The 17222-nt window shown below is 43.3% G+C and overlaps 3 pseudogenes; all 3 read left to right on the forward strand.

Moving 5' to 3' along the window:
* Nucleotides 1-331: 331 nt before the first annotated feature.
* On the forward strand, nt 332-4513 carry LOC124690926 (annotated as a pseudogene).
* A 574-nt stretch (nt 4514-5087) lies between these two features.
* LOC124690927 lies at nt 5088-9724 on the forward strand (annotated as a pseudogene).
* On the forward strand, nt 9702-13424 carry LOC124690928 (annotated as a pseudogene).
* The last annotated feature ends 3798 nt before the right edge of the window (nt 13425-17222 follow it).

Raw genomic sequence — 17222 nt, forward strand, 5'->3', positions numbered from 1 at the left:
CAAATTCTGATTGCTCAAAGGAAATGAGGCGCTCAATGAAGTGCTGGAGTCTCGAGGTGAGGATTTTGGTGACAATCTTCATGACGCAGTTCTGTAGGGAGATGGGGCGGAAGCCGTCCGCAGTGAGCACGACATCCTTTTTCGGGATTAGGGAAATATAAGCTCGGTTAAGACAGTCAAGGGTGGCCACTCCATCGTAGAAATCCTGGAAGAAGGCCATGAGATCTTGATGGACCACGTCCCAGAAAGTGCGAAAGATCGTATTTCAACACTTGTACGACCTCTTCTCAACGGCCGCACCACCAGGCCAACCACCAAACACCACACGCGCATGGAGCCACCTAAACACATCGATCACGTAGGTACAAGATCACCAATATTGTCTGTACTTGCTGCATCTTATAGTGTTTCTTAGACTCAGATGAAACTTAAACGTGATGAACTCCTAAATATCAAGATTAGTTTCAACATGGGCCAGTCCATCAGAGGAATAGTTACCCTCGGCACTCAGCAGCCAAAAAACTCGGTCACCGCTTCGCGACGACCTTGCCTGATTTTTTTCTTTTGTTCAATCGGAGAGCACTTTCTATTTCTGCTCGCGGAGAAGTCGTCACAACTCTCCGCCATAAAAGCGTCAGTCTATCCCCCTCCCTTCCTCATTCACCTCTTCACATCACGACATATCATCTCCTAAAACCCCACAGCCCACACAACCCAAGCAAAGCCCCAAGCAATGGTGATGCATGCGATGGTTCATGTTTTCGGGGATAGGAGCGTGTCGGGAGACCATAGTTGCCAATAATACGTTTTTCTCCAATGCGTCAATGGAATCCAATAACATCTTATTTGTACTAAATTTGTGTACCTTTTTAAAACTTACTTTCATCCTATTATAATCTTAGTGTGTAAAATTTTATGTTTACTTAGAATACATGGACAACTACACAACAACATTTCTAAACCTTAGTTATAGAGTTTTTTTAAATCCAATTGTAATGTATAGAACTCAAAATACTGCTCGTTAAATTTTATATTGTAATAAAGTTCTCCGTAAATTAACTTTGCACAATGGCATAAATTATAATGCATACATATGTATTCATGTGTATGAAAGTATCCTTGTATAATCAACAACGACACAAAAAATGAAGTAATTTGCTCTCTTTGTTGGATGCCATCAATTTTAATGTTGCTTGAATTGGATGGTCACATGTCTAAGTAGTATTATTAAATGACCTGCGAATATGTCTTGAATTTTGTAGTAGGAGTATTTAGATTATATTGGAATGAAAGGTGGATATCTTAGTATGATTAAATTCCATCATAGGGACATGCTAGAAGAAAATCTTAGTATTAATTCTACGATATTATTATATAACATAATTATGGAAGGTTGTAGAGTATAATTTTTTTATGTGGCTTATTAAGTTCAAAAATAAGTTGGAAGCAATAACTTGCTGGCGGGGCGGCTTGCGGCTTGCGGCTGGCCTCTACGGAGCAAAAGTGAACAGTGCGAGCCAGCCGCTGCGCTTCCCGGAGGCCGGAGCGAGCCGTCCGCCTCCCCCTCCTCCTCCCCCGCCGCAGCCGCCTCGCGCTCCTGCCGGAGGCCCGCGCCGTCGCCATGTCCTCCTCCTCTTCCGCGGCGGCGGCGCCCCCCGCCCCCAGCCGCAGGGCACGCTACGCGGCGTGGTGTTCGACATGGACCTGGACGGGACGCTGACGGTGCCCGTCATCGACTTCCCGGCCATGTACCGGGAGGTGCTCGGCGGGGAGGCGGCCTACCCGGTGGCGCGCGCGGCGGGCGGGGGCGCCGTCGACATCCTCCACTGCATCGAGTCCTGGGGCCCCGACGAGCAGCGCCGCGCCTACGAGGCCATCGCCAGGTTCGAGCGCGACGGCCTCCACCGCCTCCAGATCATGCCCGGTGAGCACGTCCCCCCACCCCGCCTCAAGCGTATTTCGAGGAGCAGCAGAGCGCGTCACGTGCTCTGGTTTCCGGTTTTGCTTACCGTGGCGTGACGGTGCTTGCGACTTGCAGGGGCCGCCGAGCTCTGCGGGTTCCTCGACGCCAGGCAGATCAGGTAATTGTTTATTTGCGTAGCAGAAATCTAGCTCAGACCAGTCAGTGTACTGTCCGCTATAACCTCAGCTGCACTTGTGTTTTTAAGATTGATTTACTTCAGTGCAGTTACAAAATTTTGTGCACCTGCTAGGGAGGTAGTATCGTACAGTTGCTTCAGAGTTGGCTGATCCAATGGTCTGGGGATTTTATATTTGAATAGTGAACTAGTGACTGATATATGTACCAACATTTCAGAAAGTTAGATAAGCAATTTTCCGATGACAGGGGGAGTGCACTGTAGGTATGGCTTGAAATTTGATCTGCAATTCCATTCCGTGCTTCCCGCTTGCGTAACATTCTACCTCATTCAGAAAACTTCTTCGTTTTTTGAGCGATCAGTAGGTCTTGCTCTGTCAACTTTCTGACAAAACCGCCTTACTCAAGAATTCCCTTACATTATTGAGTGGAGTAATGGACTGCCAGTGGCTGAAGCCATAATTACTAGTATTAAGTAACAAAATAGTGCATTTTTATTATCGATTGGGATTGAACTATATCACTAATTGGGATTCTGCGACTGGCTCGTTGGTGCCACCAATCTAGTGATCAGGAAGAAGCATCCTATCGTAGCACGCGGTGCCTTACTAGCTTGTTGTGTGCTTGTGTATAGCACACACTGTTGCCTTGTTTGACATGTGTCATTGAGTTCGTTTACTACCACGTGTGTGTAATTGTGAAAACATGCCAGACTAGTGATACATAAATAACTGCAGTTTTAGTGGCATCTGTCCATAATTACGTTACTTCCTCCGATCCATAATAAGTGTCGTGGTTTTAGTTCAAAAACCACAACACTTATTAGGGATCAGAGGGAGTATTAGATTTGAGATATTTATGCGGCTACTGATTCGTACCCTAGACATTATGCAGGAGGGGTTTAATCACCCGCAATGTGAAGGAAGCCGTCGATTTGTTTCACCAAAGGTTTGGTGTAAGTTTTTGGACTATACTTACTATGATCATCTAGTGGTTACGCTTGTCGAATGATATCCATTGCTCTTCAATATGTATAATTCTGTGATATATTTCGGTCCCTTGCACCATTCCAAACATACAAATCCTTGTCGTATAGTATGGCTGGATATTCAAATTTATCAAATTATGACTTTGCTGTAAACTCTGCATAATGATTGGTTCAGTAATATTCATGTCTACTTTACACCGACCAAACTTGATTTGTTTCCAATCATTCTATTGGTAAGGCTAAGTGGAAATAACATCAAAAATTTGTAATAATGCCATCATCTTCAATGTGTTTTTCGACTTTTTCGAAACGGCAAAACCCCAACCTTTGCATCAATTGATGCATACGGCCCATCTTCAATGTATTGATCTTGCATATATCAAACTTATGCAGATGATGTTTGTGCCTGCATTAAGCAGAGAATTCCGTCCCTATAAGCCAGATCCAGCTCCATTGCTTCATATTTGCTCCACTTGGAAACTCTCACCAAACGAGGTGATCATGGTTGGGGACAGCCTCAAGGATGATGTGAGCATTCTTCATCTCAATCTGAAGTCTAGCATATAAAGGATTTCTACACAGTATGCTTCGTAGCATGATTTCAGTTATCAAGACAAACCAATTAAGATTCCTGTATAGTATACATATTACTCCCTCCGTTCGTGTTTAATTGACACCGAACATGCAGATATGCTTTACTAGCTAGCATGTACCTCCACGTCGATTAAAAAAAAAACAGAGCTAGTGTTATTTAAATTTCTTAAAGTTAACCTAAGTCTCCACAATAAGCTATAGTTCCCTTCTGCCATCTTGTAAAAGAAGTTATGAATGAATAGAAATTATACTCCTGCTGCTTTGATAAAGGCCATATAACTGTATAAATTCCATCAACTGGAGTCAGTTTTTGTGAACCTTTTTTTCCCCTTACGACCTTGAAAAGGCCAGGTTCCACTTCCACTATCATTGAGATAATGCAACAATTAAAACACTGTCTCCAGCATCCATTTTGCAACTTTTTTGGTGAATCTGCTTCAATAGTTTACGCCCACGTGCTTATTGGCTAAATATGTACTTCTGAAATTCATGTGCAGATTGTTTGTGGAAAGAGAGCTGGTGCTTTCACTTGCCTACTTGACGAAACAGGGCGATATGGCCCCCACGATTCTTTGCCTGAAGATTTTAAGCCTGACTTCATGGTTTCTTCACTCTCTGAAGTATTATCCGTGGTGGAGGAGCATTTCGATTTGGATCCGGTGTTGTCGGCTGACAGTAGAATCTGACATGAATGGTTTTGTAAGCTGTCTTCCGAGTGAGGAAACATGTTTGTACACCTTAATGTAATACAGTACATGTCGAGAAGTATCGGTCGGTTTATCTGAATACCAATGCAGGTTGGAAGGTTATGACAGCCAGAAAAGAATTCTTTAGATTCTTCGTGATGCAATTGTCTATTTTCTAATATTTACAAACACTGGCCACCAACCAACTAATTAGCACTACATAGGCTGCGGCAAGTACATACAATACTAGCTAAAGAATTCTTTAGATTCTTCCTGATGCAATTGTTTAATTTCTAATTTCTAACCGATACAACAAGACCAAGATACACACGCACCATGAGACACGCGCACACAACCAAAGGAAGAAGCCAACGACTTTGTCCAGGACACACTTCCTTAGTGTACACACTGACTACATGTTTGCTTAGCTCTCACGGCTGGTTTCTCATTCATTTGCAAATGTTAACTAGCCATTACAAGATAAGATCCCACACCGGCCATTAACCAACTAACTAGCACGCTCACACACACTTGGTCAAGCCATTACCTTGATCCACTTTTCACATTTCACCGCACCACACTAGTTCAACACTTGTACAAACTCTTCTCAATGGCCACACCACCAGGCCAAACACCAAACACCACACACGCATGGAGCCACCCAGTGGCGGAGCGTGACCTGCAACCAAGGAAGGACCGACGTATAAGATAGTAGAAGGCCATGACTGAAGTATATGGGCCAAAGTAGGGAAAAACCAAATCTGAACTGGGGTGTAGATGCTCCTGGTTTAATAAAGAAATCAAAACAAATAGTAAAATAATTTTAAAAAATCTAATATTTTTGGACAATGAACATGAACAAGTGTTCTAACTGCACACCAAAAATTTCCGAGAAAAGACATCTATAGTGGTTTGTGCAAAAAAGCTAAAATACGGTGCTGTTTAGAACGTCTAGATTTGTTTCTTACATCACTTCAATTTGTCTTTTTTGCACAGATCACTAAGTAAGCCTTTTTCCGGAGATTTTTGGTGTAAAGTTAGAACAAGTGTTCATGTTCATTTTCCAAAAATTTCAGATTTTTTTTAATTTTTTTGCTATTATTGTTGATTTTTTTATTAAATCAAGAGCATCTACACCTGGGTTCAGAAATGCCTTGTCCCCAAAGTAGTAATATGTGTCTAGCAGGGAGTATAAATGCTGAGATTTTATGTCTTAAATAAAAGAGAACTTCAATTTGGAAAAGACCGGCCCAACGTCCGGTATGGTCTCCAAGAGGCTCCGCCCCTGGAGCCACCTAAACACTAACACGTTGACTTGCATGTAGGTACAAGATCACCATTATTGTATGTACTTGTCACATCCTATAGTGTTTTCTTAGACTCAGATGAAACTTAAACGTGGTGAACTCCTAACTAACAAGATTAGTTTCAACATGGGCCACACTTCGCGTGATCACAGAGTGCATCGGAGGAACAGGTACCCGCGACACTAGGTGGCCAAAAAATCCGGTCTCCGCTTCGCGACGACCTTGACTGATTTCTTTCTTCTGTCCAATGGGAGAGCACCTTCAGTTTCTACCCGCGGAGCAGCAGTCGCAACTCTCCGCCATAAAAGCATCGGTCTCTCCCCTACCCCTCCTCATTCACCTCTTCCCGTCACAACAGATCATCTCGACACAACCCAAGTAAAAACCCCAGGCAATGGTGATGCATCCGGTGGTTGGTTTCTTCGGGGATAGGAGCGCGTCAGGAGACCATATAGAGTTGCCAATAATATTTTTTTCTCCAATGCGTCAATGGAATCCAATAAAATCTTATTTGTACTAAATTTGTATACCTTTTAAAACTTACTTTCATCCTATTATAATCTTAGTGTGTAAAATTTTATGTTTACTTAGAATACATGGACAACTACACAACAACATTTCTAAACCTTAGTTATAGAGTTTTTTTTAATCCAATTGTAATGTATAGAACTCAAAATACTGCTCGTTAAATTTTATATTGTAATAAAGTTCCCCCTAAATTAACTCTGCACAATGGCATAAATTATAATGCATACATATGTATTCGTGTGTATGTAAGTATCCTTGTATAATCAACAACAACACAACTGATGAAGTAGTTTGCTCTCTTGTTGGATGCCATTAATTTTCATGTTGCTTGAATTGGATGGTCGCATGTCCAAGTAGTATTATTAAATGTCTTGCGAATGTATCTTGAATTCTGTAGTATTTAGATTATATTGGAAAGGTGGATATCTTAGTATGATTAAATTCCATCATAGGGACATGCTAGAAGAAAATCTTAGTATTAATTCTACGATATTATTATATAACATAATTATGGAAGCTTGTAGAGTATAATTTTTTATGTGGCTGATTAAGTTCAAAAATAAGTTGGAAGCAATAACTTGCTGGCGGGGCGGCTTGCGGCTGGCCTCTACGGAGCAAAAGTGAACAGTGCGAGCCAGCCGCTGCGCTTCCCGGAGGCCGGAGCGAGCCGTCCGCCTCCCCCGCCGCAGCCGCCTCGCGCTCCTGCCGGAGGCCCGCGCCGTCGCCATGTCCTCCTCCTCTTCCGCGGCGGCGGCGCCCCCCGCCCCCAGCCGCAGGGCACGCTACGCGGCGTGGTGTTCGACATGGACCTGGACGGGACGCTGACGGTGCCCGTCATCGACTTCCCGGCCATGTACCGCGAGGTGCTCGGCGGGGAGGCGGCCTACGCGGCGGCGCGCGCGGCGGGCGGGGGCGCCGTCGACATCCTCCACTGCATCGAGTCCTGGGGCCCCGACGAGCAGCGCCGCGCCTACGAGGCCATCGCCAGGTTCGAGCGCGACGGCCTCCACCGCCTCCAGATCATGCCCGGTGAGCCCCCTCCCCATCGCGTTCCCCCCAAAGCGTTGGGTTCTCATTTCGAAGAGCAAGAGCTGTCCTGCTCTGGTTCAGGTTTGCTTACCGTGGTGTGACGGTGCTTGCGACTTGCAGGGGCCTCCGAGCTCTGCGGGTTCCTCGACGCCAGGCAGATCAGGTGATTGCTTGTTTGTGTAGCCGAAATCTAGCTCAATTTTGCATACTACATGGTATGCTCAGTCCAGTTAGTGTACTGTCCACTATGACCTCAGCTGCACTTGTGTTTTTAGGATTGATTTACTTCAGTGCAGTTACAATATTTTTTGCACCTGATTGGCTGGTAGTATCATGCAGTTGCTTCAAAGTTGGTTGATCCCATCATCGTCTAGGGATTTTCTGTTTGGAACTAGTGATTGATGTATGTACCAACATTTCAGAAAGTTAGATATGTCTCGAAATTTAATCCGCAATTCCATTCCATGCTTCCCGCTAACATTCTACCTCAATCAGAAAACTTCTTTGTTTTCCGAATGATCGGTAGGTCTTGCTCTGTCAACTTTCTGACGAAACCGCCTTACTCAAGAATTCCCTTACATCATTGAGTGGAGTAATGGACTGCCAGTGGATGAAGCCATAAATATTATGAAGTAAAAAAATAGTGCATTTTTATTATCGATTGGGTTTGAACTAGCTCACTAATTGGGATTCTGCGACTGGCTTCTTGGTGTCACCAATCTAGTGATCAGAAAAAAGCATCCTATCCTAGCACCTGCCTTACTAGCTTGTTGTGTGCTTGTGTATACCGCACAATGTTGCCTTGTTTGACATGTGTCATTGAGTTGTGAAAACATGCCAGACTAGTGATACATAAATAACTGAAGTTTTAGTGACATCTGTCCATAATTACTTTACTTCCTCCGATCCATAATAAGTGTCGTGGTTTTAGTTCAAAAACCACAACACTTATTAGGGATCAGAGGGAGTATTAGATTTGAGATATTTATGCGGCTACTGATTATGCAGGAGGGGTTTAATCACCCGCAATGTGAAAGAAGCCGTCGATTTGTTTCACCAAAGGTTTGGTGTAAGTTTTTGGACTATACTTATTATGATCATCTAGTGGTTATGCTTGTCGGATGATATCCATTGCTCTTAAATATGTATAATTCTGTGATATATTTCGGTCCCTTGCACCATTCCGAACATACTAATCCTTGTCGTATAGTATGGCTGGATATTCAAATTTACCAAATTATGACTTTGCTGTAAACTCTGCATAATGATTGTTCAGTAATATTCATGTGTACTTTACACTGACCGAACTTGATTTGTTGCCAATCATTCTTTTGGTAAGGCTAAGTGGAAATAACATCCAAAATTTGTAATAATGCCATCATCTTCAATGTGTTTTTCGAATTTTTTGAAACGGCAAAACCCTAGCCTCTGCATCAATTGATGCATACGGCCCATCTTCAATGTATTGATCTTGCATATACGAAACTTATGCAGATGATGTTTGTGCCTGCATTAAGCAGAGAATTCCGCCCCTATAAGCCAGATCCAGCTCCATTGCTTCATATCTGCTCCACTTGGAAACTCCCACCAAACGAGGTGATCATGGTTGGAGACAGCCTCAAGGATGATGTGAGCATTCTTCATCTCAATCTGAAGTCTAGCATATAAAGGATACACAGTATGCTTCGTAGGATGATTTCAGTTATCAGGACAAACCAATTAAAATTCATGTATAGTATACATATTACTCCCTCCATTCGTGTTTAATTGACGCCGAACATGCAGATATGCTTTACTAGCTAGCATGTACTCCACGTCGATTAAAAAAGAAAAGAGCTACTATTTTTTAAATTTCTTAAAGTTAACCCTAGTCTCCACAACAAGCTATAGTTCCCTTCTGCCATCTCGTAAAAGAAGTTATGAATGAATAGAATTATGCTCCTGCTGCTTTGATCAAGGCCATATAACTGTATAAATTCCATAAACTGGAGTCAGTTTTTGTGAACCTTTTTTTCCTTACGACCTTGAAAAGGCCAGGTTCCGCTTCCACTATCTTCGAGATAATGCAACAATTAAAACACTGTCTCCAGCATCCATTTTGCAACTTTTTGATCTGCTTCAATAGTTTACGTGCACGTGCTTATTGGCTAAATATATACTTCTGAAATTCATGTGCAGATTGTTTGTGGAAAAAGAGCTGGTGCTTTCACTTGCCTACTTGACGAAACAGGGCGATATGGCCCCCATGATTCTTTGCCTGAAGATGTTAAGCCTGACTTCATGGTTTCTTCACTCTCTGAAGTATTATCCGTGTTGGAGGAGCATTTCCATTTGGATCCGGTGTTGTCGGCTGACAGTAGAATCTGACATGAATGGTTTTGTAAGCTGTTTTCCGAGTGAGGAAACATGTTTTTACACCTTAATGTAATACATACATGTCGAGAAGTATCGGTCAGTTTATCTGAATACCAATGCAGGTTGGAAGGTTATGACAGCCAGAAATGAATTCTTTAGATTCTTCGTGATGCAATTGTCTATTTTCTAATATTACATACACTGGCCACCAACTAACTAACTAGCAATGTCACAAGTACATACAATACTCCTAGCTAAAGAATTCTTTAAATTCTTCGTGATGCAATTGTCTAATTTCTAATTTCTAGCTGATACAACATGACCAAACATCTTATAGTGTTTCTTAGACTCAGACGAAACTTAACCGTGGTGAACTCCTAAATATCAAGATTAGTTTTAACATGGGCCACACGCCGTGTGATCACAGGGTGCATCAGAGGAATAGTTACCCTCAGCAACCAAGAAACTCGGTCACCGCTTCGCGACGACCTTGCCTAATTTTTTTCTTCTGTTCAATCGGAGAGCACTTTCTATTTCTGCTAGCGGAGAAGTCATCGCAACTCTCCGCCATAAAAGCGTCGGTCTATCCCCTTCCCTTCCCCATTCACCTCTTCACACCACGACATATCATCTCCTAAAACCCCACAGCCCACACAACCCAAGCAAAGCCCCAAGCAATGGCGATGCATACGATGGTTCATGTTTTCGGGGATAGAAGCGTGTCGGGAGACCATAGTTGTCAATAATACGTTTTTCTCCAATGCGTCAATGGAATCCAATAACATCTTATTTGTACTAAATTTGTATACCTTTTTAAAACTTACGTTCATCCTATTATAATCTTAGTGTGTAAAATTTTATGTTTACTTAGAATACATGGACAACTACACAACAACATTTCTAAACCTTAGTTATAGAGTTTTTTTAATCCAATTGTAATGTATAGGACTCAAAATATTGCTCGTTAAATTTTATATTGTAATAAAAGTTCTCCGTAAATTAACTATGCACAATGGCATAAATTATAATGCATACATATGTATTCGTGTGTATGTAAGTATCCTTGTATAATCATCAACAACACAAAACATGAAGTAATTTGCTCTCTCTGTTGGATGCCATTAATTTTGATGTTGCTTGACTTGGATGGTCACATGTCTAAGTAGTATTATTAAATGACTTGCGAATATATATTGAATTCTGTAGTATTTAGATTATATTGGAATGAAATGTGGATATCTTAGTATGATTAAATTCCATCATAGGGACATGCTAGAAGAAATATCTTAGTATTAATTCTACGATATTATTATATAAGATAATTATGGAAGCTTTTAGAGTATAATTTTTTATGTGTGCTGGTTAAGTTAAAATAAGTTGGAAACAATAACTTGCTGGCGGGGCGGCTTGCGGCTGGCCCTACGGAGCAAAGGCCGGAGCGAGCCGTCCGCCGGCGGAGACCCTCCCCCTCCTCCTCCCCCGACGCAGATCCTGCCGGCGGCCCGCGCCGTCGCCATGTCCTCCTCCTCTTCCGCGGCGGCGGCGCCCCCCGCCCCCAGCCGCAGGGGCACGCTACGCGGCGTGGTGTTCGACATGGACGGGACCCTGACGGTGCCCGTCATCGACTTCCCGGCCATGTACCGCGAGGTGCTTGGCGGCCTACGCGGCGGCGCGCGCGGCGGGCGGGGGCGCCGTCGACATCCTCCACTGCATCGAGTCCTGGGGCCCCGACGAGCAGCGCCGCGCCTACGAAGCCATCGCCAGGGATTTGCTGTTTGAATAGTACACTAGTGAATGATATATGTATTAATGTATATGTACAGTACCAACATTTCAGAAAGTTAGATAAGTCATTTTCGGATAAGGGGTGTGCACTGTAGGTTATAATTGTATGGCTCGAAATTTGATCTGCAATTCCATTCCGTGCTTACTGCTAGCTAAGTTTGCTATCAAAAATTCAGTCACAATACACAGTTGTCTGTTTACGTAACATTCCACCTCGTTCAGAGACTTTGTTTTTCGAGCGATCAGTAGGTCTTGCACTATCAAATTTCTGAGGCAACCGCCTTACTCCGGGATTCCCTTGCATCATTGCATGTAGTAATCCAGTGGCTGAAGCCATAAATATTATCAAGTAACAAAATAGTGCATTTTTATTATCGATTGGGTTTTGAACTTGATCACTAATTGGGATTCTCCGACTGGCTTCTTGGTGTCACCAATCTAGTGATCAGAAAGAAGCATCCTATCTTAGCACCTGCCTTACTAGCTTGTTGTGTGCTTATGTATACCACACACTGTTGCTTCGTTTGACATGTGTCATTCAGTTCGTTTACTAGCATGTGTGTGTAATTGTGAAAACATGCCAGACTAGTGATACATAAATAACTGCAGCTGTAGTGGCATCTGTCCATAATTAATTTAGATTTGAGATATTTATGCAGCTACTGATTCCTACCCTGGACATTATGCAGGAGGGGTTTAATCACCCGCAATGTGAAGGAAGCCGTCGATTTGTTTCACCAAAGGTTTGGTGTAAGTTTTTGGACTGTACTTATTCTGATCATCTAGTGGTTATGCTTGTTGGATGATATCCATTGCTCTTAAGTATGTATAATTCTGTGATATACTTTGGTCCCTTGCACCATTCCGAGCATACAAATCCTTGTCGTATAGTATGGCTGGATATTCAGATTTATAAAATTATGACGTTTCTGTAAACTCTGCATAATATTTTTCGGTAATGTTCATTTGTACTTTACATTGATCGAACTTGATTTGTTGCCAATCATTCTATTGTTAAGGTGAAGTGGAAATAACATCCAACATTTGTAATAATGACACCACCTTCAATGTTTTGATCTTGGATATATGAAACTTATGCAGATGATGCTTGTGCCTGCATTAAGCAGAGAATTCCGGCCCTATAAGCCAGATCCAGCTCCATTGCTTCACATTTGCTCCACTTGGAAACTTCCACCAAATCCGGTGATCATGGTTGGGGACAGCCTCAAGGATGATGTGAGCATTCTTCATCTCAATCTGAAGTCTCGCATATAAAGGATTTCTATACAGTATGCTTCGTAGCATGATTTCAGTTATCAAGACAAACCAATTAGGATTCCTAGTATAAATATTATGGTTCAAATTCCTTAAAGTTAACCTGAGTCTCCACATTAAGCTATAGATCCCTTCTGCCATCTTGTAAAATAAGTTAAGAGTTGTATCGTAGTCATGAATGAATAGAAATTATGCTCCTGCTGCTTTGATAAAGGCCATATAACTGTATTTTTTCCATAAACTGGAGTCAGCTTTTTGTGTACCTTTTTTTTCCCTTACGACCTTGAAAAGGCCGGGTTCCACTTTCATTGAGATAATGGAACACTTAAATCACCGCCGCAAGCATCCATTTTGCAACATTTTTGGTGAATCTTAAAGCTGCTTCAATAGTTTATGTGCATGTGCTTTTTGGCTCAATATATACTTCTGAAATTCATGTGCAGATCGTTTGTGGAAAGAGAGCTGGTGCTTTCACTTGCCTACTCGACGAAACGGGACGATATGGCCCCCACGATTCTTTGCCTGAAGATGTTAAGCCTGACTTCATGGTGTCTTCACTCTCTGAAGTATTATCCGTGTTGGACGAGCATTTCGATTTAGATCCAGTGTCGTCGGCTGACAGTAGAATCTGACATGAATGGTTTTGTAAGCTGTCTTCCGAGTGAGGAAACATGTTTGTACACCTTAATGTAATAGGGTACATGTTGAGAAGTATTGGTCGGTTTATCTGAATACCAATGCAGGTTGGAAGGTTATGACAGCCAGAAAAGAATTCTTTAGATTCTCCGCTTCAAACGCCGCTACTCCACCCTTGTTTGGACCTTGATAAAAGATTTGGTTTGTTGACTTGGTGGCATTGTTAGCCTTCGATGATGTCCAGATTCTGTAGTAGTATGGTACTTACTCATGGAGGAATGAGCAAATTCACTGGGTCGCTTGTTATGCTAGTATCATGGGAACTTTCGAACGAGCAGAATGCGAGGATTTTCAAGAATACTTAAAACTCACAGATGACACAAGGCAAGGCACAACAGAAATCTAGACCAGGATAGACATAAATAACTCTCATGCAACATCTCAGTTCAAAGGGCCAATCATCTGAACGCAGAGACATGTTTAACGCTAAGGCAACTCAATAGTTCAGCTAAGCAATAGAAACTGGGATACAACACAGAAGAGGTGAATGGGCGCTTCTTCTTGGGCACCTGGGCTGATCCACGGAAGGATCAGCTGATCAGAAGAACCACCACCTCTTCTTGGGGGACTCATGTGATGAAGCTCCGTCGTTGTGATCCTTGACGGTCTTCAGGTTCACCACCTGTTGCTCAGCCTTCTTCATTGGCGACTCACCCTCCACAGCCTTGGCCTTGGAAGTCGCCTCTTCTCCATCCTTCCTCTTCATTTCCATCTTCTCAAGTTTGGTAAAGACCTCATCAACGGTGTCAGCTTGCCACTGCTGCTTGACGTATGGCCCCACGAATGTAACGATGGCGAAGAGGCCAGTTATGCCTGAAAACACGATGCTGTAGGATAGATGCGTAACAGCTGTAATGTGTTTGACATCTTGGGTCCTATCATGAAGAAACAAAACTCTTTCAGATTCATAACATGAGAAAACGAGGTAAGCAAGTTGATTAAGCATGGATAGATATACAGTATGGGGATTCAGTGACTGCATGTAGGCCATTCACGCCGTAACTGGCCATCGCATCGGCCGGACATTCTACATCCAACGGCCTCCAATCAAGTGATTCGAAAATTTTGCAAATTTGTCTTTTTTGCTGCGTTCAAAATATAAAGTATTTTTGATTGAAATTTTTTCATACTTACAACATGATTCGTTGTTAATATGTACATTTTTTATTTTGAATTTTTTGATGATTTTCAAAACGAAAATTTAAAATCATCAAACAATTCAAAATAAAAAAATGTACATATTGCCAACGAATCATGTTGTAATTACGAAAAAATTTCAATCAAAAATATTTTATATTTTGGACGCAACAAAAAAGACAAATTTGATAAAATTTTCGAATCACTTGATTGAAACCGTCAGAATCCCCATCCATTGTACACACTCGGCAGTTGCATGATTTTGACAGGCTATAAAACAGTATAATTTCAAAGTATAGCTAGTTCGAGGTTTAAAGACAGAGACAGATGTACAGAGGTGAATCGGCAGACAGCTTACGCTAACATCAACTTCAGATCGGAGTTCTCCTTGAGCACCTCCCCGTATTGGTCCATAAGGCCAGAGGAGAAGAACCAAAGCCGTTGGATCTCGGCCATGGTGTCTTCCCTTAGGCGAGCGACTTGCTCTGCGCACTTGCAACCTCCCGTGGCCGCGCCCGCGCTGATGCCTTCTGCAGCGCTGCCGCCGGAGCCTCCGCTCGCGCTGCCGCCGGAGCTGATGACGGCAACCTCCTTGCCGGTCCCTGCGCCCGCGCCCTCTCCACACCCACTGGACATCATCCTGGCCATGTTGAATCTTGACATCAAATGAAATAAAAGATCAGACTTTTGCAATCAACATCACGGTAGAAGCAAGCAAACGAATCTGCTCCCAAAAAAAAAACTGAACTTTGCGCTGAAAGTTGACATGGCACGATATTATAAACCATGAAGTAGATTCAAGAGGGGAGGCCTGCGCCAGCGGCTGCGGCTGCGTACCTGCGCGTTCCGAGGACGCCGCCAGAGATTCCGCCCGCGCAGCTGTCGAAGTGTGGCTGCACGATGAATCGGGCAGCAGCCTTGTCCTTGCCTTTCCATGCCCCAGCGACAGCTGCGTCCCCGCGCGCGCCCAGGAACATGCCGCTGTCAAACAAGATACAGATGAACTTAGTATCATCTAGCAGGGGAAGATCTCTCCGGCCGGCCGGGTGTAAGATCGAGAAAGTCGACGAAAGGTCTCACCTTGGTGGTGCAGCCCTTCCGCCCAGGAAGCGGCCCGCGCTGAAGAGCACGGCCGCCTGGCGGCGTCCCTGAACCAGTGCGCGTGTAGCCGCCATCCTCCTTGGCTTTGCGCTGGATTGGAGAGGGAGGGGCGGGGAAGAGAACGTGAGGGCGGAGCGGCGGAGAAGGGAGGATGAGGAGGGGCGGAGCGGCCGCGGGCTGGCTTTTATAGCCGGACGGGGTGGTTGCGTCTCGGGGCAAATGCCAGCACGCGAGTAGCGGAGGCTGACAGTGGGGTCGGTCGACTCTACAGGACTGGTCAAAAGAAGTGCAGGTGAAGACGAAGCAATCTCTGCTGCGCTCGATCAAAAGAGAACAGTGGCCGGCGCCCGGCGGTTATAGCTTTACTCCCTCCGTCTCAGACCGGCTTGCTGGGTCGAGCAGACTCCGGATGCAGCGTGTACGTGTTGCGGCCGATACCACGCAACACTCTGCGTATAAATAAACAACATGGTATTATTCATTTTCATTGCTATGGTATTCTTAGCTAATGGGACATGCATGGGTCATTCTATGTTCGCTCACAAAGTACCGTGTAAAAGAGATATTTTGGATGGCCTATCCAAAAAAGATACACGAAAATGCCTCATGAAAAACTAAGTTGAAACACCGAAAATTGTCTTAATCTCGGGACTCCGTGTGGGAATGTAGAATGTCTAGATGTATACTCAAATTTTTTCTCAGAATTTGTAGATATTTTTAAATTTGTTTTTAGGCAGTGGATGCATCTACAACAATGTGCCAAAATGGATTTCTGATGGACATCTTTTAAAGTCAATACCTACACTATGCTATACTCCCTCCATTATGTTTTATTTGCCCAGAGTGTTCAGTTTTGGAGGGTTTTCCGGCGAATATAATAGTGCACCTTATCTCTGTAATTTGCTGGAATAAGTGGTATTTGGTCGTGCACACTCATGCTTTTATGCCAACAGATTGGTTCTGGAGGGAGCGGCGCGAAGCTCTGATCTTTGTTGCTACCAGGTGACATTTGGTCCATGATAAAATCAGAGGCGGAGAATATCATGGAGGTCGGATTGGAGGACTAGCAATGGAGGTTCGAGTCTCCGCGTTGTTGAGGGTTTTGCGTGGTGTTCCGGGTTTCACAACAGTAGTATGTAAGTGGGGGCGGCAGCACAAGTGAAGTTCAGAGTCTTACCTTTCAAAGTGAAAATCTAAGGTGTGGTCTTAATTGGTTTTGCCTGGCAAGGATCTTGTTTAAGGCATTGTTTCGAGAGTGGGGACTATCTTCAGCGTGAAAACCAAGATCTTTGATCGAGTGACGACGATGACGCTTGTGCAATGTTCCCTTCTTGGAGGCGTCGCTTTTGGAAATACTGGAGTTCAGATGTTGTCTTGGTGGTGGTTGTATTGTTGCTTCTAGGGCTGGAATTTCGTAGAGGGGTTTTTATTTCTTAGTTTTCTTCTTCTTTTGGTTGTGTACATTCGTATTGCCATTAGGGTATTGTATTGTTGCGGAGGCTGGGTGTAATTAGTATCTCTCGATATTAATATATTTTATTTAACAAAAAAATATTTTATTTTCATTCTAGAAAAAAAATTGGACACACTGTTTACTACAATATCCGCTATAGCTATGTACATCGATGTAATTATTGGATTAA

The sequence above is a fragment of the Lolium rigidum genome, chromosome 2 (genome assembly GCF_022539505.1).
Source record: "Lolium rigidum isolate FL_2022 chromosome 2, APGP_CSIRO_Lrig_0.1, whole genome shotgun sequence".
NCBI lineage: Eukaryota > Viridiplantae > Streptophyta > Magnoliopsida > Poales > Poaceae > Lolium > Lolium rigidum.